This window comes from Homalodisca vitripennis, unplaced genomic scaffold (genome assembly GCF_021130785.1).
Source record: "Homalodisca vitripennis isolate AUS2020 unplaced genomic scaffold, UT_GWSS_2.1 ScUCBcl_3531;HRSCAF=9109, whole genome shotgun sequence".
Taxonomy (NCBI): domain Eukaryota; kingdom Metazoa; phylum Arthropoda; class Insecta; order Hemiptera; family Cicadellidae; genus Homalodisca; species Homalodisca vitripennis.
The window spans coordinates 51,477-64,345 of record NW_025779662.1 but is presented as its reverse complement, the minus strand read 5'-3'; positions in this window follow the sequence as shown (position 1 = coordinate 64,345).

Genomic DNA, 12,869 nt, shown 5'->3' with positions numbered 1-12,869 from the left:
TTTTCCACACACTCTATCCCAGCTCTCTTCACTCAACATATGTCTAAACTTTAATTTGTTTTGTTTTGAATACCTCTATATTCCTTTCCATACTGCGCCGCATAAGGTCTCGTGGGGCCTGACAATGGATAAAATTGTGTTCCTTACGAGGATACAGGTACTTGCATACGGAGCGACTCGTCAAAATATATTGACGAGACAGTAAGTAAAAGTCTCGATGTAAAAGTCTGCGCCATCTGATTGAATCAGGCATCTTGTTTTTTGGCAATCCTTCAGGCCCACGGATTCTCTTGACGGAGTATAATCAAAGCCAGACTGTAATACAGGCCGGAGTCCTAATATCCTTACGTCAGAAGACCCGTCCGGCTGCTTGCTTAATTCATTATAAATAAGCTTGCACAAGGGGTCTTAATTAATTTAAAATATTTGTTAGTTACTATTTTGTAATTAATAGAACATACAGGGACATCACATCTATCAAGCGTGATAAAACATAAAGAAAGTTATCTACACAACAAACTAGTTTGTAACACACAACTAATAATAGAAGATTATTTTCGCTCATAAACAATCACCTGTGATAAATAAATAAGGTAATACGGCCAACCGGACGGATAGTGTGACGTAGGACTAGTGTCGTATTGGAGGGTGGGTGGGGGAGGTAGAACTACTCGTATGTCCTGTATTATAGTCTAACGTCAAATGAATATAGGAGGTTAGTTAGCTGTTTTTAATAGACTTTAGACTATTATCACGTTGTTTATTTAGGGTTTATAGCTTGAAAGTGATAAATCGATTGAAATATATTGTAATAGTGCAGCCTACTTGATATGTACTTTATAAATACACACTTGACCTTTAGTAAAACCTCGTTGGAACCACTATATATTTACAAACCGGCGTCCTTTTTAAGAAATACTTTTTTATGAAAATTTAAAACCTTTTGTTAAAACATCATGAAACTAAATGACAGGTTAGAGGTTATAATTTGTTATTTTAAATGTTTGACTAGCAATACGCGCTGTTTCTTCTCAATCGACTGAATTACGATTGATTGCAGAGTGATTTAAACTAATAATTTACTTAACACTATCAACATTTGTCAATAGTATGACATAACCTATAAATTCAGTTTCTAAACTTTTGTGTCAATCTAACAATTAATCAATCAATCATAGTTTACGATAATGAAATATCAGTGTACAATTATTTACCTTTATTGTTGTAGTTGTTGTAAATGACGAATCTAAGCACTCCACATTTTCACGAATAAACATAGTTATCTGCTTTATCCCGTGCGGCGGACCCACAGTTATCTGCTTTATCCCGTGCGGCGGACCCACTGGACGGGCATCGTAACGTTACCGGGCGTTACACTTTTTCATGAGTGACTCCGAGCCGCAACCTAATTTAAGACGTTGTCACGTCAAAAATATTCTGATCTATGGACTACACAAAGAACTTCATGATGTTATGTAAATATACTACAATGAGCAGAAACGAATGGACTTTTTACAGCATGAGTATTATTGTTACATCTTTATTACATTAACTTATGCACCAGAGGAACTGAATCGAGCATGAATAATGAAGTAACGTGAGCAGCTTTTTATTGTTTACTTTTACAAGTATTTCATATTTGTCGCTACAAAAAATCTTTACAACAGATTTTAAGATTTTACACTTTATTTTAATTAAATCCTTCAATATATATGATATATTAATCACCTCAATCATCAAAATTAATCAAGTTCTATAAAATTAGCTGCAAACAAACAAAGAATGATTTCATTTACCCATAAGATTATTCTATTTTGGAACAAACACATTGATGAAACTCTGATAAAATTAGTTATTAATGTTGTGCCCATACATAAAGTACATTCCTTTTCCTTACGCAATATTCTTGTTTGTAACACAGTGACACAATATCCACAAATAATAACCTACCTAACTATATTATAGCGACTGTTTTCAATGATAACACTAACTTTGTTACCACTGGTGCTGGCATATCACATTAGGTGGCGATCCAATCCCAAATCCGATTACTTACTGACAACTTAATTTGCAGCGGTGTGTTGTTTATTTTTCCACACTTAATGAATTAATCACTGAGTTGGAATTTAGTGTTTCATCATCATGTTTTCCTATATTATAGAAATTGTGTTTGCTAATATACCACCAAATTAAAACTTTTACATTAAAAACCTAGTTTGTTTGGTTATTAAAAAGTTATCATAGAAAAACAAAATGAAAATCAAAAAAATAAATCGATGGAGATTTGTTCTTTAATACAGAACAGTTTAGATTAGATATGTTAGCAAAACTTAGATTAATAAAGAAAAGTTTTACTTTCGCAAAGTGAGATTAGTTGTTGGCACAAGTGTCTATTATTTTGAGCCAAAATGTACAATGACCTTTCGAGACGGTAAAAGTGATAAATTGATTTTTTAAATAACTTTATAGCCTAAACTAATAAATGTAGTACAGGTTTTTTCAAATAGTACGTTACGATGTCGATCTATTTATATGAAAATGATAATGGCAGTGAAATAGTACTCAGAGCAATACATTCACTTAAAATTTCGTCTAAATTATAACCTATTTTTGTATTAATCATCTAAGGATTCAGAAAGATTTTCTCGATCACAAATAATCGTTTAACTTCGTAGCTGTTTCAGTTCGTTTAGTCTGGATTAGATGTACGTACTTTACTCAATTATTGCAACGATTATTTTACGATGTTAACACAGAAACAAGATAGCTTTGGAATAAATGTACAGTATTTACCTGTGTTAATCGGCAAGCTAAAAATACAATGGAAATTATATAATACCTAATCTACGAGTACTTTTGTAATTTAAATTACTCGATTGACTGTAATCAATCATGATATGTTGTCCTTTCAGTCGCCTGTGTATGTTTTTTTCCAGCCGGTTTTCTTTTAACACTTATTGATTCAAGATGGCTTTCCCAATGTAGGCCGGAGAATTTCAAGATTTGAATGAATTTTGTTGGCAATTTTTAACGAATTTTAAATTAGAAAATCCGGGATGATACGAGTAAGCTATATTTTATCTCATTAAATTTTTTATAAGTTACTAAAATTCTACCGGTAACTGAGACTAATGATACTCGTATATTAAGGGTGATATTTATTCTGTACCGTAAATTAGTTAATTAAATTACATATAATGTAAATTTCGCAACCTACTCAGCCAGTAAAATTTAATATTATTTTTATCCAATGTTCCGGAACTAAATTATCGGCGGAGTAACTACCTAAGTGGCACGCGGATGAATATTTTCTTCTAACCCTTTGTAGCAGCCCAAATTTGTGACCGAGCAGACCTCGCGCGCTTTGTCCGCGAGTTTACGTGTCTCACGGCTCACAGGGCACATATTATTTGAGTAGATGGCTACCAGTTTCATAACTTCTACTCATATTCTAGTAACCACCGACTAGACATAACCCTTCTTAGACTACAGCGCCATTGTCTCGTGCCAAGACGCCGACACCCGGGTTGTGAGTCTACACATTGCGAAGGGAAGTAAAATCTTATGTTTTATAAAATAGAGAACATCGTAGGCATAATTCCGTAGAACATTGGATATTTTAGGCCCACCTGGAAGATATGAATTTTTAGTTATTATATTCTAAATGGCAGCAACGTGGCATTACATACTTTTCCTTTACCATCTAAAAGTGGTGCTTATAAGTTTTAATAATTAAACCGAACTTATAAGTAAACTTTGCAATTCGAGTATTTATTACTACGACCTCAGAAGTCACCACCCCCATGTGTTATCGTCAAACGTACAATTTTTCAAACCTTAATTATTGTTTAATATTTGAAATATCTGAATGTGCAAAAAAAAACTCATAAAAGGAGACATACTTGAAATAATTATTAATACCTAAAAGTACAGCAGGAAACCAATTAGACGCTAGTTGCCAAAGCCTGTTGTGTTTCCACCTTAACTGTGAATAAATAAATAAGTGTACCACAGAAAGAGGTCAAGTGTTCAGGGAAAATATTATCCAGAAAGGTGATTGGTTGTTATTGTGGAAGGAAAAAGAGGAGAGGAACTACCACTTGACGGGTCAACGGGGGCAATTCATCAAAATTGATGAAGAAGATGAACTTTGGAGATAGAACCTTGGGATATCCACGTGTATACGTCCCGGTTCACGGTAGAGGTTTTCTGAGTACTATGTCTTTACATTACATGATAATCAAGAAGTTAAGTCGTTTCTAGTATTCTAACGTTACAGTAGAGAACTATATGTAATTTAAATACGATACAGGAAATCCATATTTTTGGAAAGAAACCAAACATAAGTTAACAATTAAAAATGAAACATATTAGCTGCGGCGAGTCTTTTAAATAAGTTTTTTATTCGTATTTATTTCCATTTAAATATAGTATATATGCTTCAATTTTATTATTATATGTATTATTATTATTATTATATATAATATAACGATGTGCAAAATACAAAGAAATGTATTACAAAATATAAAGTTTAGTAAAGAAATTGCAATCAATCGTCACGGCATCACAAGTGGCAAACATTTCATATAATACGAAATGACATATAGCTGCATTATCGAAATGACATATTTTTATTAAGTTTTTATTTAAGCTCACAAATTATAAACGACTAACTGTAGATAGTAAAAACCACAGAGAGTATTAAAAAAATACTTATAGATATAACTTAATGTATGACGTAAGATATTTCAATTTAAAGAGACACCTTAAAGTTCACAAAAGTATATTAAATAATGTATGAAAAAGATTGTTTTTTTAACAAGTAGCATAATTGGTTAATAATACAGGAGATAAAAGCCTAAAAGCATAACTTTTATTTAACATTAAAATGATGCAGGTGAGTAAAATTTTACAACTTTATTGTTGTTGTATGTTATATATCGCTTTATTTACTTGTCAATCTCCTGCATGTACTGTACAATGTAATGACATAAAAACACGTCTAGTGTACATTAGTCAAGTGGCGATAAACGAAATGTCAATAAAACCGCTGTCAACTACTACAAACCTTTACTGCACGCCTTCATATTTGCCCTGCAATTCCAGAGTGCAATTTAACAGATTCATTGGCTAGCGATGCTATCAATGAGGAATTGGGACAATTTAATTTGTGCCTATCTTTATGTATGTTTGCCTGTCTATATTTCTGTTTGTTAGCACTAAACCATAAAAAAGAACTAATCTGTACACTTGAAATTTTGAACGAAGCACTTGAAACACTGAGATTGATGATGTTATTGACATTTTTTATATGGCTCAGTGTTAGCGTTTTTTTATTCGTCCTTCTGGTAACAATGATGCAACAAAAACATAACTTAATAAATAAGTTTTTAAACAGTATATTAAATAAAAATTTTACATTATACTCTTGTAGGTCTTTATGATCACAGAAATACGAAATAAATTTTGAAGATACATATTCAATAATACACCCTAAAACGCTTTTTGATCATTAGAATAATGCTACGTTATAAGAATAAACCTAAACTTTCTTTTATGTATTTATTTGCAAACACATAATTATGAGAGAAATTTCGAAGATACACCGTATGTCTCTTTTTGATCATTAGTTATACTTTTACACTGATTACCTTAGAGACTTTTAATTAAGATTGTAAAACACAAAGGAGTTGATAAGTCAGCCAGAGAGAACCGACTGGACTGTTAACTGAAACACTAACTTGACTACCGCACTCGGTTTACCTGAGGGTTGAGGTCGGCTTGTTATCTCTTGTACGTGTTGCTGAACCTTTTTACTTGTTCAGACACATTAAAGGTCATTAAAGTAATTATTTGGTCTGGAAATACAAATTCAATTACAATTAACAAATACAAAACGTTAAGATTGAGTCTTGAAACTGCAATATATTTCTTTTTGATACTTTTTTTAAACATTGTTTTATTTGTGTTAGATGTAATATATTGGTACAATAGATTGCATTTTAAGTAGTTACAAAATAAAGCTGCAAGTTATATTTCAATATCATCTCACATTCGTGTACATAATGTCTCAAACCACAGGTCGTCGATCTCAATAACAATAGGGTTAGTTTAACATCAATCTTACACCAACTCTTAGAAATCCACATTAGCATGAAAACAACAAATGTGAATATATTAACACATAATATCTCATCATAAAAGCTAACTATCTTGCTATACAATATTTTCCAGCTCTTACATCTTTCTTTCCACATGTGCACATTTGCTTACTGACAATGAGAATGAGTATATTAACACACAATATCTTAACTTACGATCAATATAAATATTATGTAGTCCTCACGGAAACTGTCAGTACTGAATTTTTTCTCGTTGACAATGAGAGTTAATATATAAAAGGCTAATTATATCAAGTATTTAATATTTTACGAAACAAACGTATACATTACAGAAATAAACATAGCTTAATAATTTTTTACAGTGTATACTAAAAAATATTGCCTTTTCAATATAGAATAACGTTGACTGTGGTCTCTAAATCATGGACAACTGATTCAGGTACACAACGAAATTTCAGCGCTATATGTTTCAAGTGTTTACCGATATTTCCTTTGAGCATACTTATGCATGTTACTTAAATGATGTGAGTATATAATTTTTATTATTAATCGGTAGCTACAACTTTTGCTGCAGTTGAAGAGGTTTCAGTTCGATTAATTCACATCAGCGGAGGATTTATCGGTTCCAATCCATTAAAAGCATAAGATATATATAACGTTTTTGAGTTTAAATTTACTTTCAGGGCATTATGATATGCTTAAGTGTTAAAGATGGGTTAAACGTTTCGACAGTTTAATAATACTGAATGTCACAATTATATAATACAATGTATTATTAAAAAAACAAAATAAAGTACTTGTTAGAAAGTATAACAAACTTGACCTCTCATTGATTTTTAATAATGAATTAGGTAACACACGAGTCGTGTATATTATAATAAGTCATTTCAATATTCTATTTTAGTTTATTATCAGGCCAAAGTTTTGTCATGATATTCTGCACCATTTTTGGGGATATTTGCCCTAAATATGTCATTACAATTCACTGCCATGAATACTTTAATGATGAGAGGTGACACTACGAGTATGCTAACTATATTTACTAAAAGCTTTTACAAAAACTTCATTTTGTACAACATTATAAGCTTCCGGGCATATTAAAGTACTTTTGCATGTATATTTTTGTAAGCAAGGGAACTTTTAAATGTTTATTGAAACCATGACATATTCGAGATTCGTGCGTTCACGTTTTGAGCTTTAGTAGTAGATAAGTGAAGTAAAATCTGTAATGGAAGAAATTCAGCTTTTTTATTCATATTTTTTAATTTGCTTGTTCTGTAATGACGAGACAATTTTACAATTGAATAACAGCAATAATAATACATTATTTCTGGTGCTATAATAATTGAAACCAGGTAACTCACTCAGTGGCTTTTATTTTAAGAGGAGATAACGCACAATTTATAAAATTACAAAATAAAATTGAATCGAATATAATAGAGTTTTCCTTTTTTTCATAATTTTGTTTAAAATATTTACGATTGATTTTATTGGCTGATCGTTATCCCAGGACTCGAGGGACTGGAAGTTGGCTATCTTCTGTTCACAAGATATTGCGAGAACAAACTAACGTACAGACTAGAAATAATGTTCATGATTAATTTTTCCTACAAACGAAAACGAGTACGATAAATTTCAGTCTGGATTTGACTGAGTATCATTGAAGATTATTAATTAGTAATCCGTATTTCTTATTTGCCTCCTGGGAATGGGATTATGAAAATATATTTTCTGTATGATTATTGCATACCTTTATGCCCTCAGAAAATATTTAAAATAAAATAAATTTGCATGCAATTTCGGTGCAGCTTGCTATATAGCATGTAGAATGATGCACTCCTAACTTATTTTCCTGATGTGTGGAAATGGGCAATTCTTTCTAGGAGTTTCAGACATCACATATGTACGTACTCCGGTACATTACATGTGTGTATGCGAAATATTCTTAATCTCTGTCGAGGCTCTAATATGTTCAATGTGTAACTCACAAAAAAGAAAAATGTAAAAGTACCAACCTTTGTTAGTAATAGAAATATTTGTTACTTTGTAAAACAAAGTTATATTCAGTGATTATTTAATACATGTTAATTTTTTTATGTTTTTGAAATCGTAAAGGTAACTAAATGTGCATACGTTTAGTAGCCTACAAATATTTATGTAATGTTTTAAATAATAAACCACTTTTTGAGGAAGTAAGTATTACAAAGAATTAATAAAATTATTCATTTACATACATAGTAAATTACTAAAAATATAAACAAAACATTTAGTATGAAAGAGCTTTCGGATTACAAGCCTTCATAACTATTAACTTCAGAAATAGCAGTGGTTATTTAATTGTAACGCATTTAATTTTATAAATATAACAGTTGGTGAAACTAATTGTAAATAGGATAGAGAGATGGCATAAAATATTCATATTTATATATCATACTGTATCACTAATTGTCTATTAATTATTGATTAGATATTTAATTATGTAATTACGTTCAATTCTGGTCAGCAGTTGCTGGAAGAACAACTGTAAGCTGTGTTTTAAATCTAGATTTGGTTACATATTTCCATTTAATAGTATTAAATATTCACCAAACCTTTGGAAACTGCATAGCAACCTAGATACATTAAAATACATTTTGATATAAAGATATTTTAGCATAAAATTATTTATTAGTTTAATAAATTATACATCTGGGAAATTATTCATAATTTGAAAATGTCCGTACAAAAGTACAATTGCATGGACAATACACACCTATTTACAGTTTTAAGCAACATAACAATAAAGTACTGAAGGAGGAGGTGACTCACTCGCTAATAGGGCCCGAGGGATTCAGTGCCAACTCCGCTGTCTAACCCACAGTCTTTAACACATACTATTACTTTCCCGTCATTTCTACTGATTTTTTAAGATTGAATGTATGGTAAATACATATAAATATGTACAGCGTACGAATGAAATGGATAAAATGTCTTTATAAAGCTCGTTCTGTAATTTCCTCTATATTTAAACAAATACCTTTAACATAAAATTTGTAATTCCAAAACATAAATGAATAAATATGAGACAACGATATGGCCCTAATATTGCCTTCAGAAGTTTATTTTAAATGTCTTTAGAGCGTTATAGTAAAGTGCCTCGTTTTATCATTTGAATATTAAATTAGTCGAAGTGATGTTAATTAAGGAAAAGTGTTTCGACAGATCCATATCACCACTTTTGTTTCACATTCAATGATAAACTTTTTAATTGTTATACATTATTAGGAGTTTGATTTCGTAGCTTGTAATTTACAAAATTTGTCTTAAAATTTAAAAAAGAATGCATTTATTAAGTTCTTATATTTTGTATTTGTGCAAAATAAGTTACATCAAGGTATTATTATAGAAAATGCATGCAAATAATTGCCAAGTTAGTTAAGGTTAAGATAAACTACAACTGTTGCTGTTTGTTTATTGTTTCGTATAGATTACTTGGTAATGGATAGAGTAATATAATCTTCTGTAATTGCTGTAATTAAAAACTGCAATATTATAAGGAATAAGATACTCCTTGTTCCCTTTAATATTTTTTATTGTATCTTTTGAAAATCACAAATGCCTAAATAGTTAAGGACATTTGTTCCCAAAAGACAAATTAATGTTTATAATTATACATGTTTTCATATATATTATATAAATATGTATATATTATATATATATGTACATTATATATATATGTACATTATATATATATATATATATATATATATATATATATATATATATATATTCAAATGCCTTAATATTAAAGTAAATTTGTAAAAAGAGGTATAATTAATGTTTATAATTGATTTAATAGTCGATTTTATTTATAAGCTTTTCTGACGCCGAACTAACTAATAAAAGATAAACTTGGGAGAATATACATAATAATTTCTTGCCCAGACACTAAACCCTATATAATTACGGAAAATGTTTTTTCTAGACTCCCGCCAAAAACTAGCACAAAAAATAGGCATACATCACGGCGTGACATATCCAGATCCAGCCGCGGGGACTACAACTGCCTCATGATTTGTTTCACATCAACTGGAATCTGAGAATGTGTAAAGATCTCAAAAAGTCTAAAATAGAGAACTAACAACACCGTGATTGTCACCTGAACAGCGGGATTATGCTAGACTAATATGAGGACCACATGTTCGATAGTTACGTGCTTCTCATTGTAAATTTTTGACCAATAATACCAGATTATAAACGTACTTAACTATGAGCTTGCTACGTTAATAGCTCGTCTTTGTGATAGACGAATACAAATATCAGGGTCAACAGCAAGTAATACCAAATTAAACTTATTCAATTAACATTGCAAAGTTAATTTATAAAAATAATCTAAATTTTATATGAGATTGTCTTTTTAATGCTTTGATATACCTTTAATACCTTTAAGACTTTAATATTTATAAATGCCCGTATCTTTACCGTAACCTTATTCCATAGACGTAATACCTAACATATTTAATACAGGACTCAGACATCTTGTACTATAACCGGTTCTAGTAACAACATCTAATCGGGTACAAATGAGAACATTGCAATGAGTGAGGCGAGTTAACAGGTCCCTGAGCAGGCGTACCTAAGATACATTTGTGTCGCGGATTAGTGATATTTAGTGAGCAAGAATGTCTTGGTATCTCATAGGTATAAGGATTGGTATTATCATATAAGATTATATGATTCATAAATGTTATATTTTGCTAGTAAGTTTAATGATTACTTAATAACTGAATAATTTAGTTCGACACTTATTTTACTAATATTACTTATACTTATATGCTCGTATTTATCTTATATATTACTACGATAGTTTCAAATTCTATGCAGTTAATCTTGAAAATAACAAAAATAATTTAATCGAAAAATTCTTATAGAACGAAAAAATATATCTATACATTTGTAACAAATTTCTCTTGATTTCTCCCTGCAATGGTTTTAGTATTTATTCCAATTTTAGGTTCGGTTGTTTTCATATTCAAGATAATCTTAAATATATAAATGTGTTACTATAATTTATTCTAAAAATAGAATTGCAGTAGTAAATAAATTTGAATAATTTTTTCTAATATTACTTTCTATAAACTTTTCAATTTTCCCGTTTCGTTGCTAGCTTAGTTTATCTTGTCAAATTAAAAAGTGTTATTTCTTATTACGATGAGCGAGACGGTGTTGGCACGTTTATTTAGTTTAAATCGGTAATCGTCTTATTACTCTAATACCACCTCTGGCATTTGCATTTCTCAGAGCACCCATCCAACAGTAATAGACATCTCTACTGACATATTTTAGGTATAAGAAATCTTTTCACTGTAATATTCTTCGAGATATAATTATAATAATTGCCCTTTCTTTGTACTCATGGTCTTATTTTACTAGTTGATTACAGAAATAATTCAAGAATTTTTTCCATCCGCATTTAATAGTCCACGTTTAAACGTTGAGTCAAAACAATTTCTTCATCTTCTAATAACTATTTAATATACTGACGCTGACATAGACACCTATATCATTATTCACTAAATTTCCTGAAGAAAAAACGTTAAATTTCAAACATTACAGAACAACAGTTGAATTTTTTAGACGATTGGACGTGCCAAGCCTCTTTGCGTCATTTATCTTCTTATAAATAAAAATGAAGCGATAAATGTGTTGGTAAGCGCTAATCTCAGGAATAACTAGACAAATTCGGTTAATTATTTTGGTAAAATGTCCATTAAAATCCGAAGAAGGCTTTTATGAAGCAAAATATAAGAAAAAAAGTTACCGGAAATATTTTGAAATTCAGAAAAAATTTAGTTTTTACGTTTCATAATCCAAATTAAACTGACACTAAACAGCTGTTCACGCCTTCAGTTTGATGTCGACAAATTGGCTGAAACATTTGTTTACATTTAAATTTGAACAAATATTAAGCAAACAGTGCTTGATCAGTAGTGTAATGCAGATAGTAAATAAAAAGTAATATCAAAATTTTACTCCAGATAACCGCTGTTATGAATCATCTAATGCATTTTATATATTATATAAACACTGTTACAAAACCAACCTTAATGACCAAAGGCATGAAAGTCTTCACATACGTTACTTTGAACTGGTGGGCTTCCTTGACATTGTGATATGTTATTTTATTAGTGGCTTATGGGAAAAGAGAGAAATTAATACTAACATGCCTCAACGTAACAAAAACTTTTTTTTTGGAATGTCGCGTAACCTTAATAAGGATTTCTTCCTTATACCAAAAGAACATAGGAAATGGACCAGAGTAGATTTCCAAGAACTGCACAATCAAACTATATTGTATTTTGATCGACGCAATACGGCAACCTAAATTGTGACATATTAAGTGAATTTAAACGGTCTGCAGTAGGTATTTTTAATCGAAGTAGGGTTATGGGCCTATACGTAAGTATAATTTTTTTCTTCGACAGGACAAAGCAAAATCTAATATGGTACTGGAAATATCTTAGACCTGAAATATGTGAAAAAGGCTGGAAATAGATGCTTTTTAACCGAAGTAATTTTTCGAAATCTGTGTATTGTATTTTCTTAATCGGGGTAACAATGCAGGGACAGCTGTGACGTTGGGAATATAATTAACTTGAGCCAGAAATGCTCTTCTACGTGCAAAACATGATATATTAATTAAATTAAAACCTGATAATATTTACCATGAACTTAAATAAAATCTCCTTGACGTATGCCTACTTACGT